General features: G+C 36.2%; 1 protein-coding gene across 1 annotated transcript in view; it reads left to right on the forward strand.

The window, feature by feature from the left end:
- Positions 1-5,062: 5,062 nt before the first annotated feature.
- LOC107691862 (signal-induced proliferation-associated 1-like protein 2) overlaps positions 5,063-14,030 on the forward strand; it is a 48,255-nt gene continuing 39,287 nt past the window's right edge. The window contains exon 1 of the mRNA XM_016490685.1: positions 5,063-5,331. The gene's annotated coding sequence lies outside the window, so the exon portion shown is untranslated. The remainder of the gene's footprint in view (positions 5,332-14,030) is intronic.

Raw genomic sequence — 14,030 nt, forward strand, 5'->3', positions numbered from 1 at the left:
ATTAAATTTTTAACCCAAAAGTTGGGTTAGTCCATATTTGACCCAAAGTTGGGTTGAAACAACCCAACATTTTTTAGAGTGTGTGATATAGTCAGAAAAATAATTGACAGACTTCGTAGGTCATCTAGTTGCACTAGTACGATTTTCGTAAGTTGTAGCGCCCCCCTAGTGTTAGAAATTGATTAAAGTGCCCCTATTATGGATTTTTGGAAATGACCTTTCATGCAGTGTGTAACACAGCTCTAAGTGAATACAAAACATTCTGCAAAGTTTTAAATCTGAAAGTGCACCGTGTATAAAGTTATTGTCTCAAAAGAAAGAGTCGACTCTGAATCATTGAAACGAGTCGTTTTTAAAACGAATCGCAAGTCGTTTCATGTTGACGTCAACATGAAACATTAGCATATTGCCCGCCCACTTGTTGGTCTTTTCTCGTTGGTCTGAATGAAAATGCAAATTCATTCTTTGCCACTAGGTGCCGCTTTTGGAGCGGCAATAGTAGCGGTTTCCCCAGTAACGCTGTACACAAAGCAGCACTGCGCTCACAAACGCTGCTTCATCAGGCATTACAGGCAAGATGAAATGAAAATGAGACCAATCAGACCAATCACCGCAGAGTAGCGTCACGCAGAGGAGGGGCTTGGAAAAATTGATCTTTGAGCGAATTGTTTGGGAGTCCTTGAGCATGTAAGGTAAAAATAAATGCATATTATAAGACAATGAAAGTGTTTTTTTGAATATTTTAACATAGCATAGTGACCCACATAAAAAAAATGCTATAGTAATTTATAGTAAATAGCCTACTACTATAGTGTTTTTGAACCATACTGTAGTAAAGTTCTTGAATTAATTTGTTGTGGTAATTCTATAGTTGCTGTGGTAATATAACAACTCTAAAAATATAAACAAATTACTTTACCCAATACTGCACTACTACACAATTTTTCTACAACTATATTGTATATTATACTACAATACACTACAGTTTACTGTAGTAAAAAGTAAAGTATACTACAGTATTTATTACAGTTTATCAGTTCACTATAGTTAATACTACAGTACGCTGTAGCATTCATTAACAAAGTTATAATATATACAGTATAATACACTTTATTATAGTATGGTTCAAAACACTAGTATTTATTATAAATTACTATAGTATTTTTTCATGCGGGGAGTCACTGTCAAAACTCAAGGTCTGTTTTTGAAATAGCATACGTAGGCCTATATTTTTCCTCAGTCACAAACCACATTCAATAACATACTGTGTATATATATATATATTTTGCTCGACAGGATAGGCTATATCTACTAATCGTTATGTCGTTGTTGTGTTTAACATTTTTAACGTTATTTACTGTAAAACATTTTTCTCAGTTGAGTCAAAATTGTGGAACACAGTATGCTCAAAAGTCTATGTTTGCATATAGTTTTTCTTTTCTTTTATTATAATTATATTATTATTATTATTATATTTTTGATGTCTTAGTGATATTGGCTCTGATAAAATGAAAACATTCATCAATAATATTTCCATTGCAATCATTCAGCGTGTAGTCAGGTAGGTTTTGTGGGATAAATGCTATAAGAGTCAAAAATAGTTTGTTTATTTATTTATTTTGTAGTTTTTCACCATCATGCAGTCTCTTGAGATACGGTCGAATGTTGCCTTCTGTCTTGACAGCAAAAGACCTCGTGAGATATGGCTCAAGTGGAAATAGCACATCTTGAATGTGCAGCTCCCCTCAGGTTTGTTTTCCTACGCACCAGCTAGGCATATTGTTGATGGCACACAATGGAGAATATTGTTCTCAATCCCTTTGCCAAAGGCTGAATTTACCTGCTTTCCCAAAGTCTCCTTCCTGTAATACATGTAAATGTGTAGTGTGCATCTACAAGGGCGGGAAGGATGCTGGAAAAGTTGCTTTGTAAAGAAGCATCCAGATTTTAATGTGATGGAAATATGCTTTCCATTGAGGACACCAATGCAATTTAAGGAGTGCCATTTTCCTTGAAACTTCCCTGTATGTCGCAAGATATAAAATGTATATACATAGATTTATTACTATTATTATTATTACAGTGTCAGCAGCTACTCTTCTTCAGCTCGTTCCACAGGGATTGTGGTCTCCTTGGCGAAATCTTCATTCTGCACTTGGTGAACCATTGTTTTGTTTTTTTTTCTGGAGGTGTGCTTTGGATCATTGTCCTGCTGGAGGAGTTTCATGGCAAAGGCAGTCAGGTGTTGATTTAATATATGTTGTATTTGTATCTTAACAAGCTGTCCAGGGCCTTTGGAAGAAAAACAGCCATGCAACATCAAAGAAACACCATACTTCACAGTATGAGGTACTTTTCTGCATGACTGCCCTTCTGTTTACACCAAACCAACCTCTTGTATTTTTTTTTTTATAGTGTATAACAAACCTCACCAGGACCACTACTAAGTGGCTGTTCTGGAAATTGTGTTTATAACATTTATTAATAATCCTGTGAAAAATGATACAGAAGGTTAAATGGGGGATTTGTTTTATTCATGAGAAGAGAGTAGAATGAAAATAGAAGCAAATGAAGAAAAACAAAAAAACTGCCTTTTTATAAATACTTAAAAATGACTAAATCTGAAGCATTTGGGACACTAGTATCTTACAATCATGCACTTGTAATCTGCATAATTGTAACAGTACCAACAATGTCCACTAGATGACCATATAATCATTAAGAATACCTGGGGACTGAACCCAGGATATCAGAGTCCCCCTTTTATTTTGTTTATTATCTCTGTTTATTGTTTATTATCTCTGTGGCCTGAAGCCACATCCACAGCAAAGGTTAAACAAGTCAAGAAAGAAGCCTTGTGAGAAACCAGTATCACCTATCTGTGAAACCATCTTACTCTTGTGAAATATAAAAATAAACTATATCAAGTATAAAATTGACTATAAAACTCTCACTATAAAACTGCCTGAAGTGGATTTTAGAGAAAAGCCTATAAAAATTCCCTAATTACAACTTAACTGGTTCCATAAATGTTATTTTAGAATTATTTATATACTAATGTAATTGTTTTGTTATACTTCATCGTAATTTTAGTTTGGTTTTATTAATTTTGTGTACTTTTGTCATTTTTATTAGCTTTTAATATCTCTATTTAGCTTTCATTTGTTTTTATTTCAGTTTAAACAGAAACGTTGCCTTGGTAATTAACTGAAATAGGGGTTTTCATGTAATATATATGTTTAATTATATTTTAGCGTTATTTCAAGCTTCATTTACAGAAAAAAATATTTTTAATTTTAGTTGATTTTTGAATGTTTTTTTTTTAGTTTGATAAAATTTTATTTATTGAGTATTAATTCATATGTTCAGTTATTCGTTTTTAAATGATCATTTTCAGTTTTTATCTTAATTTAAGTAATTTTGTTGTGTGCTTTTGTAATTTTAATTATTTATTTAGTTTTTAGCTATAATTATTTTTTTTATTAAGTGTAGAAACTTAAACCTATATATTTGAGTTTTTAAGTTTTATTATCTAATATTTACATATAATTTTATTTATTTCAAGCTTCATTAACAGAAAATGATTTTGAAGTGTTAGTGTCAGACTTTTGTACCTGTTTTGCCCCCTTAGTCCTTCCTGTGTTTCCTTATTTGGTCAAGTTCCTGTCCTCGTTTAGTTTGATTATGTTCCATTGATGTCACCTGTGTTCCCCAATTATCCCTTGTATTTAAATTCTAGCCTGTGCCATTCTCCCTTGTCCGATATTGAATGTTTGTCTTGTGCTACATGTGTTCCTGGCAGCCTGGTGTATCCCGTCTTGGAAGGATTAAAGACTGTGTTTACTATGAAATCTCCTCATTCCTCGTTCCACGCTCCTCGTTGTTGTACAAGCGTGACAGAATATCAGACCAACAACAGTTTAAATTGCGTGTTTCCCCTCTGTTTTGTTTCTGTTTTTCGCTCAGTGTTTTTTTTTTTTCTCCTCTCGTTGTGTGCCCTAATGGATCCCCTCCTTTGCCCCAAATTCCTCCTCCTCCTGCAGGAGCAGGGGGAGCGCTCGCTCGAGGGTCATACCTGACTGTTTCTGGCGATTGCCCATCTCACCACCTACCCGGATGACGCGTTCTGCGCGTTCTATGACATCAGCCTCAACCCTGCGTGCAGAGCGCCGTCGTCCGAAGATGGCCCGCGAGCGGAATTTGTCTCATTTGTGGAGTGGTGCCACTCCAGACCCAGAGCCCAGCCCACCATCTACCCGTTGTGCGGAGCTAAAGCCAGAGCCCACCGATGACGGAGAGCCCATTCCCGCCGCGATCTACGAGCCAGCGCAATGCCGAGTGACTGAGCGGAGGATTGCCCCGGAAGTAGAGCCCAAGCCATCAGATCAGGTGCGAGAGCCGGAGACAATGCCTGCCACGAGTGAGAAAGCCGCGGACCGTGTGAGTGCGGAGAGGAGCTCCGCCCCCTGCACCGCGACTGAGGGTGAGCTGAGTATGGCGCGGTGAAGGTGCCAAAGCGAGAAGGAGAGGGCTCCAGTCCCCGAATCCAGTCCAGAGCGCCCTCCAGTGCCCGCTTCTAGAAAGTGCCCTCCAGTGCCAGCTCCTCGTAAGCGCCCTCAAGTGTCTGCTCCTCCTGAGCGCCATCCTGTTCCCGTGTTCAATCAAGAGGTCCTCGGCATGCCCCTAGCTCGTTGGCTCTCCGTCTCCACCTCGGGCTCCTCCACCACCTGCTCCGCCACCGTTGGTCGTCCCCCTGGAGTCGGCGGCCATTCCTCCTCCATCGTCTCCTCCCTGGACTCTGTCTGCCAGCCCCCTCCTGGGTGTCCATCCTCCTCCCAAGCCTCCTCCTTAGTTCCCACCCGTGCCCCCCCCCTCTGTTGTTGTTACAGTGCGAGGATGCACCTTCAGGGAGGGGGTGATATGTCAGACTTTTTTTTTTTTTTTTCAGACTATTTTGCCCCGTAGACCTTCCTGTGTTTCCTTATTTGGTCAAGTTCCTGTCCTCGTTTAGTTTGATTATGTTCCATTGATGTCACCTGTGTTCCCCAATTACAGAGAGGCAGAGAAGAGGATGTGTCAACACAGTAAAGGGAAACACATTGTGAAGCAGAGGAAGTGATGTCTGAGGTTGAAACCGTGCTCTGCTAGCTTCACACGTCTGCACGTCATCGCTGGCTTGCATTCGCATACATGCACACGCATACAGATTGACACACACAGAACCGAGCCACCGCAGACCTTTGCTGAGGATGTGCACTAGACGAAGACAGACAGAGGACATGGAGACAAAGAATATGAGGGAATGAGCAAAGAAAACCCCATTTAAAAAGGGTAAGGATTTCTTTCACATTTTATGGAATTTGTGTAGATTCATGAAAACGAGGATCGTGAAGTTTGCACATATGATTTGCACTGAAGTTATTTCCGCAAGCGCTGCTGCTGCTGGTGTTCAAGGTGGCAAGGAAAATGCAAGATGTACTGTAGTGCCTCTATCAATCTGTCTCTCATTTAGGATGGGGGAAGGGTTGCTCTCCAGGCTCTAGGGATACGTTGATAATAAATGAGAACGGAGGGAGTGGAATAAGAATAGGAAGAGCAGAGATATCTTACGTAAGCATGCACAATAAAGGGTACGACTGCATGCTCTTAAAGCTCTTGACCCTGTGAAAGTGACGGTAATGTGCGTAACTGCACAACGGTGTCTTGCACTTTGACGCATTTGTTCGGCTGTGGTGTGATGATGTCTTTTCTCATCCTCTCAGTAACACATGCGCTTGCTGGGTTCATTTGATTGGTTTTGGCCTGATGTGTGACTCTGGTGAAAGTCATTACTCATAAACAATCTATGAGAGGCTGAACCTGCTTCAGATATATCAGAGTATATTAGGGCACACTCTACAATTGCATGCTCCTAAAAAAAGGATAAAAAAGTACCATTTAGCTTTGTTTAAGAATATACTTAAAAGAATATATACTTAAGCGTGAACTGAGTGTAATGTTTTATGACACTTAATTCCATGTTAAATGCAATTAGCTCACCGTAGTTTTGACCCACTTAAGTACATCTTTATATGCAGATACATAGATCGTAGATATTCATAGATAACATTTACAGATGCAAAAACATATTTTTTGTACGTTTGGGAAGATGCTGAAGCAAACAATATGGACACGCTGACAGCATCTAAAATGTAGTAAGTATTATGTACAGATATAGCAATGTAAAATATTTATTAATCATTTATATAGTGACATTTTTACCATTTTATAGATATACAGTATTCATATAAATCTTTTAACCCTAAAAGTACTTATATAATAATATATAATTGTTTAAAAATTAAACCTGGCAGAAAAATGTACTGTCACAATAATTTAAGTTACAGTATACCATCATGTAGATAGACAGTATACAGAAAAACGTAACAGGCTGACAAGTGTGTAACTGCTATCATTTATGAATTTATGAATTATCAAAAAACTAAAAAGCAGTGCATGAGATGGTGCGTGACTTTCAAAATGAATGAATCAATAATGGTTAAAAATGACTGAAATGTTATTTATGTCAAGATTTTAAAGTGTAGTTTTGTTTTAAATTATGTGAATTCGAACAGTCATGCAAATGTAACATTTCACAGAATGTAACATTTAGAATGAGATTGAAAACACAAAATCATTGATATTAAATTCAATAGTCAATCGAATAATTCCATGAATGAAATATTCATAGATGAAATAAGAACAGGAGTGCCTGTAAGGGTTAGATGTTGTCAATATGTCAGTATTGTGGTGCTTATTGCTTTAGTGTCTGTGCAAACATACATAAATGTACGTGTGGTAGAAACACAGAAATACATGAGATTACTTTGCCATTGTATGTGTACTTACAGTACAGACTTATCTCTTCATGTATCAAAACATGAGACATACAGTATCGTTTCTGATGAAATATAAGGATTTCTCAAGCAAAAGATAATGCAAGAAAGAACAGCACTCAAAATTAGTGTGTATGTTTTAGCATTTCTGAGGTGCAAAGAGTCAAAAATCAATAAAAGTGCTGCGAGTGTCTGTGGGAAACTGAGCTTAATGCCACGAACACCAACTGCTGTGTGAGATAACACTATCAAAGGAGAGCTAAGAAATGCACACAAATTTGCACCAATGTTGAAACTCAACAAAAATGTAATGATCAGTTTGGCAAAGATGAACAAGCTTCTTTGCTCAGACATTTAACAGTGATGTAAGAAGGATGAGGAAACTTCTGAATGAATGTATGATTTGGATGAATGCATTCAGTATTTTTTCTCTTATTCCACTTATCTTCCTCTGACCTGCTCTAACATGCAAGTGAAGCTAAATATAGAGTGTAATGTTAAAATGGCACACTTAAATATTAAATGCTTCGACCCAAATGATGGGAAGCTGTGTTGATGTAGATGCGTGTCCTAATGCTCTATATACCCTAAGAGCTAGAGAGGGAGACGGATCCCATTATCACTAGATAGGCCACAAAAATATCCTACACTGGACAATATGATCTTATGAGTATTTGCATGTATTTTGCATAAAATGTGATTCTACCAAGCATGCATTTACTTAAATTTACATTAAAATGCACACTATTGACTATTGTGTGTTTCATTAGATATATTAACATTAGTTTTTACATTTGCACTGTAAACTCTTATATGACTATTTTGGTGTCTGTGACAAAGAATAAGCATATCAAGTGCTCGATTAGCTGTTTGTGTGACTCTTGCAATTGGTTTGTGATATATCTTTGAAATGTTACACTATTTGGTGATAATTACAGGAACCCAAGAGAAGTTGGGTTGTATTGCATTGTTATACTGAAAATGTTGGGAGGCTTAGCAATGAATTTACATTTTAAAGGCATTGACTAAAGAGACATTATACGCAAAATGGAAAAGAAGAAAGGAAGAAAAAAAAGTGTGAACTCTGTTCTAACTCTTCTAATCATCCCATAGCCTACATTATAGTATACTGCCATTATGCCAACCATTAGCTGCCCTTTTTTATTAAGCATACATTTTTGGCTGATGTGGCCGATGCATTTTGCAGAAGTTGCATTTTTCATTCAGATAGAGTGTGTTTAAGAGCAGCAACAACGCAGCAATGTCTGCCAGCTTATATCGCTTAACATGTCTGAAGACTCAGCTGGGATCAATGCTCTCATCTTGCAGTATGTTATATGATGGCAGACATCACAATAAATGATAAATGGTCAAGGAACCATTAGGAAAGTGAGGAAAGCAAAATCGAAGGCTATCACACACAACTGTGGGCACTCGCACACAAAGAGGACGTTTGTGCACAGATTCTGTTTAATTCTGTCTGGCCATCTGACAATTGCTTGATTGTTTGAGCTACGTTTTGGTCGGTCTGAGATCTGGTAAGAGGCCTTTCAATAGTCTCCAGACATTTAAATACTGGCTGGTTTGATTGGACGTGCTGGATGCAGTGGTATCTGCTGCTGTGACTGAGGGGAGGCACATATTTGACAGTACTGTAGTGCATCAAAACTAATTTCAAAATGCATTTATCATAGTTCTTTTTTTCTCCGTCTGATCACACGAAAGACTCCATCTGGCTGGTCTACTACTTGCGCAGTCTAACAAATTGCATGCAAACTTTGTGGCCATATGGGTGATTTAAGAATATGTACGCAAACAGAACCATGTGCTAATAGACACAACAATATTTAAAGGAGGCTTTCGCATGTGGTATTTGTATGTATATGCCGCTCACTTGCAGCCAAGGATGTGAGGGAGACATTTCAATCTCATGGTGATTCATAACTGTTTTACTTTTTGGCAAAATGATGACTAATTTGTTTTCATGCAATCTGCTTAATAGTTAGGGGTGAACTTTCATGCTTATTTTTTTTTATCTAAAAATTGCATGCTTTCTTATGAATCAAATCTAACAAATTAGTACAAAATCACTTCATGAAATAGTTGCCCTCTTTTTTTTTTCGAATTAATTACTTAACCTCTCCCCCCATTTTTCTTAAAAAAATCTCTAAGAAGTTTATTTTGTGTAATCATAGACATCATAACCATGCAAGACCATGCATGGCAATGGGTGAGACTAACGTGCAAGCCGTGATCCCATTGACTATTAATTACCTTTCACCATCCGCATTTTGTTTTCAGCAAATCACTCTGGTCAAAGGCAACATGATTTATAATATTTAATAGATTAAAACATTTTACATTTTGCCATAGCTTTCAAAAGTGCAACAGTGCTTCAATCCCACTCTCAATCACTTACTCAACTGTCGTCTCATATAAATGCAAAAAAGTCAAATTGATGGAACTCACTGACTTTAAATACATTTAAGTAACTTTTAGCATCTTCTTAATCTCAGGCCTCATTATTCTTACTCTTTTTTTTGTTCACAGACGCATTTAATGACCAATAATATCTCAATGACCAGCCCATAATTCAGTTCTGTTGAATATGAAAAATGTGTTTTCTTTCGTACATAACAAAAATATTAAATAGATATTTCAAGTCAAGTGGAGTTTAACCATATACAAGTACATAGTGAAACGAAACAACGTTTCTCCAGGACCAAGGTGCTACATAAGACAAACACAGAACTTCAAGGGACTACATTAAAATATACTTAAAGTGTACAAGTGCAAACATGAGCAGACAGCACAAGACAGTACAATGACTACTGGGACAGACAATGGGCACAGTCCTAGTGCTGCGCCAAACAGTACACCTAGAGAACCAGAACCAGAACCTAGTGACAATAGTGCAAAGAGTACAATATAAGTAGCTGAAGTAGTATAAACATACAGTGGCATGCAAAAGTTTGGGCACCCCTTGCAGAATCTGTGAAAATGTGAATAATTTTAACAAAATAAGAGAGATCATACAAAATGCATGTTATTTTTTTTTATTTAGTACTGTCCTGAGTAAGATATTTTACATAAAAGATGCTTACATTTATTCCACAAGACAAAACAATAGCTGAAATTATTAAAATGACCCCATTCAAAAGTTTGGGAACCCTTGGTTCTTAATACTGTGTGTGGTTACCTGGATGATCCACAACTGTTTTTTGTTTTGTGATGGTTGTTCATGAATCTCTTGTTTGTTCTGAACAGTTAAACTGAGCACTGTTCTTCAGAAAAATCCTCCAGCTCCTGCAGATTCTTCAGTTTTCCAGCATCTCTTGCATATTTGAACCCTTTCCAGCAGTGACTGTATGATTTTGAGATCCATTTTTCACACTGAGCACAACTGAGGAACTCAAACACAACTATTAAAAAAGGTTCAAACATTCACTGATGCTCCAGAAGGAAACACGATGCATTAAGAGCCGGGGGGTGAAAACTTTTGAACAGGATGAAGATGTCCAAATTTTTCTTATTTTGTTGAAATATATATTTTTTTCTTTCTATTTAGTACTGCCGTTCGGAAGCAACAGAAGATACTTGCATGTTTCCCAGAAGACAAATTAAGTACATTTTACCTTGATCTTCAAATTCTAAAAGTTTTCACCCCCCAGCTCTTAATGCATCGTGTTTCCTTCTGGAGCATCAGTGAACGTTGGAACATTTTTTAATAGTTGTGCTTTCACATTTTCACAGATTCTGCAAGGGGTTCCCAAACTTTCGCATGCCATTGTAAGAGTAGCAGCCAATATACAGTATAATAAGTATTGTAGCAGCATAAACGTGCAAAAAAATTGTAAAGAGGAAGGAGGATGCTCAGTTGTGTGTGTGTGTGTGTGTGTATATGCATGTGTGTATGTGTGTGTTCCTTCAGTCCAGTTTCTGAGTCTTGAGAAGTCTGATGGCATGGGCGAAGAAACTGGTCGTGAGGGCCTGAAGTTATTTAGTGTGTAAATAAATTATTTATTTACTTATTTATTTACTGTGATCTGTTGTGATCTGTGTTCTAATTATATATGTTCTGTTTTAAAAAAAAAAATGCATGATTGACTGATGTTTCTTAAATGTTCATTTGCTGTGCTTACAAATTATATATCCTATATGAATGCATTTTCTTAAAAAGTAATTGAAAATACCCCAGCTTACAGCTTAAATAACATGTTTTATTTCATTTAGCTAACATTTAGAAAATGTCTGTGTTTGATTTTAGAGTGCATGATGTTTATCAAGTGTTTTTGCAGTATAATTTTCATTAAATCTTCGAGAGGAGGATGCACTGTTTTAATTTGCTGTCAAATATTCACACTATTTTGTCCAATTTCTTATGTTTCTTGTGCAAATAAGTTTACATTTGTGCTTAGCAGACTCTCTCTAAACTCCTTAAAACAAGCAAATGTGTGAAACCTGAACCTACTGGTTTGATGGACAAATCAAATGAGCTTGATGTTAGAAGAACCGAGTCCAGGGCTCAGCTCACCCCGACTCATTAATATTTATTAGGTCATGAGAATAGACTCTCTAGGAAGGTCATATCAAGCAATGTCGGCATGGCCTAGTTGATATTAATAAGCTAAAAATGTGTAAATTCACACCTGATGCTTTATTTTCAGCAGATAAATGACATGTACTTTACTGGCCAAACAGATGCAACTTACAAAAACAACCAAAATTACAAAGATGTTTCCATACTAATATTAATATATGTCATTTCTTTAATAATTTACAATGACATACACTTGAAAAATGAAGGTTCCTTATTTGGCACCAGTGCTTCTATAAAGAATCTTTAACATTCATGGAATCGTTCCATTTCACAGAAGGTTCCTTATGTTAGCAAAAGCTTCTTTAGAATATAAAAATGTTCTTCACATTAAGAAAGAACTGTTCACTGAAAGGTTCTTTAAGGAACCCAGAATGGTTCTTCCATGGCAGCGTTGCAAAACCCCCCATTTGGGACCTTTATATTTTAAGAGTGTATATGTTTATATAAGCTGAAATTGGGGGGGAAATAGTGCAATGAGAGGAGAATGTAAAGTAGGAAAAGGAGGGTGCTGAAAGGCTCTGAAGCAGGTGCAGAGACATCAGTATGGACAGAGTGGACAGTGTGACCGAAGTAATGGATGTAGTGATGGAGGGAAGGGTTCTCTCTATCTTTTTTTGTGAGTGTGTCTCGCTCTCTATCATTGGAACAGTTGTTCTTCCTGCCCATTTGGGCAAAAAGTCCCATTTCTGTAGATATTTTAAACATAAATGCATGCATACACATTGATGAGGACATTCTACAGACCATTGTTGTTTTTATATTTAACTAATTCCTAATTTAAAAGTTTTGCATTTGTAGAAATAAAACATTTACAATGGCAGTTTTCAATAATGAAAATTTTTTTTTAATGTTTTTGAAAGAGGTCTCACTGAAAAAAAATGCTACTAAATTGTTTTAAGGTAAGTGGTTGCAAACAATTTATTTTAGCTACATTTAAATAAAAACCATGTTGAAAGTTTGTCAACTAAATTTGTTTATTTAAATGTAGCTAAAATAAATTGATTGCAACTACTTACCTTAAAAAGATTTAGTAAATTCAATTAATCATTTTTTTCAGTGCTCTTGTGCTCACCAAGGCTGCATTTATTTGATTAAAAATATAGTGAAAACAGTCAAATTGTGAAATATTTTTTACATGTTAAAGTACTTGTTTTCTACTTTGAAATATTATAAAATGCAATTTATTTCTGTGATCAAAGCTGAATTTTCAGCATCATTACTCCAGTCTTCAAGTGTCACATGATCCTTCAGAAATCATTCTGATTTGCTATTCAGTTATTTTCGATGCTCAGTTTGTAATAATGGTTCGTATTATCAATGTTGAAAACAGTTTTTGCTGCTTAATATTTACGTTTTTCAGGATTCTTTCAAGTTTAAAAGAACAGCATTTTTATAAAAAATGGAAATTTCTTGTAACATTATAAATGTCTTTACTGTTACTTCACTGTCACATTTTAATGCATCTTTTCTGAATAAAACTAATTTCTTTTAATCTTTCTTACAACAGACGTCTGAATGGAAAACATTAGGCAAAAACAACATTGATAATAATCAGAAATGTTTCTTGAGCAGCAAATCAGCATATTAGAATGATTTCTGAAGATCATGTGACACTGAAGACTGGAGGAATGATGAAACTTCAGCTTTGATCACAGGAATAAATCACATTTTACAATATATTTGCATAGAAATAGTTAATTTAAATTGTAATGATATTTATTGATTTATTCTACTGTATTTGTACTCATATAAATGCAGCCTTGGTGGGCAGAAGTGACTTCTTTTAAAAACACTAAAAACTCCAACCTTTTGACTTGTAGTGTACTTTTTTCCATGAATAAAATGATCACTGACTGACTGCTCCAAAGAGGGAATTTTGTAATAATAAACCCATACACACACGTTGTTAATAGAAATGGACCTATAGATAGAGGAAGTCACCTGAACTCACACAGAGAAAACATCCAAACAATAGTCGCATAAGGAATAAAATATTCTTATTTGAATTACCAAGTATAATTCCCTTTGTGTTGTTTTGTCATGCAAGTTCCTCTTCCTCTTCATGTGTCGTACAAACACAAAACTCATAAAAAACCTGCCATTTCAAATGCAGCCAACGGGTTCAACAGCTCTAAAAGTGTCTTTAACGTCTCCAATATGAGGTCTGCTTGTGTCTCCTATCTGTGTCTGTGAACATTTTTCACATAAAAACATGCAACATTGGCCAGACTGTTTCATTTCACCCTCATGAACCAAACTGTAAACTTCCTGTTTGAGATTTTGTTCTTGTTCTAAAGTTTGCATTAGAGGTGGAGCAAAAACCTATGACCTTTTAAGCATGTCCTGAATATGGTCTGATGGTTTGCTTATGAATAACCATCCTTAAACATGTCCTTCCATGTTTACGGTTCTTTACTACATTTTCTCATGGACACATTTATTTTTGTCGAGCAGCCGTTTTTTGACACTGAACATAAAGTGGCATTTATATTTTATTTAGTGTTCAGTGTCATGTGCTAAAACTAGTGTTGCTTCAAGCACTGGGGTGACCTTGC

Source organism: Sinocyclocheilus anshuiensis, unplaced genomic scaffold (assembly GCF_001515605.1).
Source record: "Sinocyclocheilus anshuiensis isolate Anshui unplaced genomic scaffold, SAMN03320099.WGS_v1.1 scaffold206, whole genome shotgun sequence".
Lineage (NCBI taxonomy): Eukaryota > Metazoa > Chordata > Actinopteri > Cypriniformes > Cyprinidae > Sinocyclocheilus > Sinocyclocheilus anshuiensis.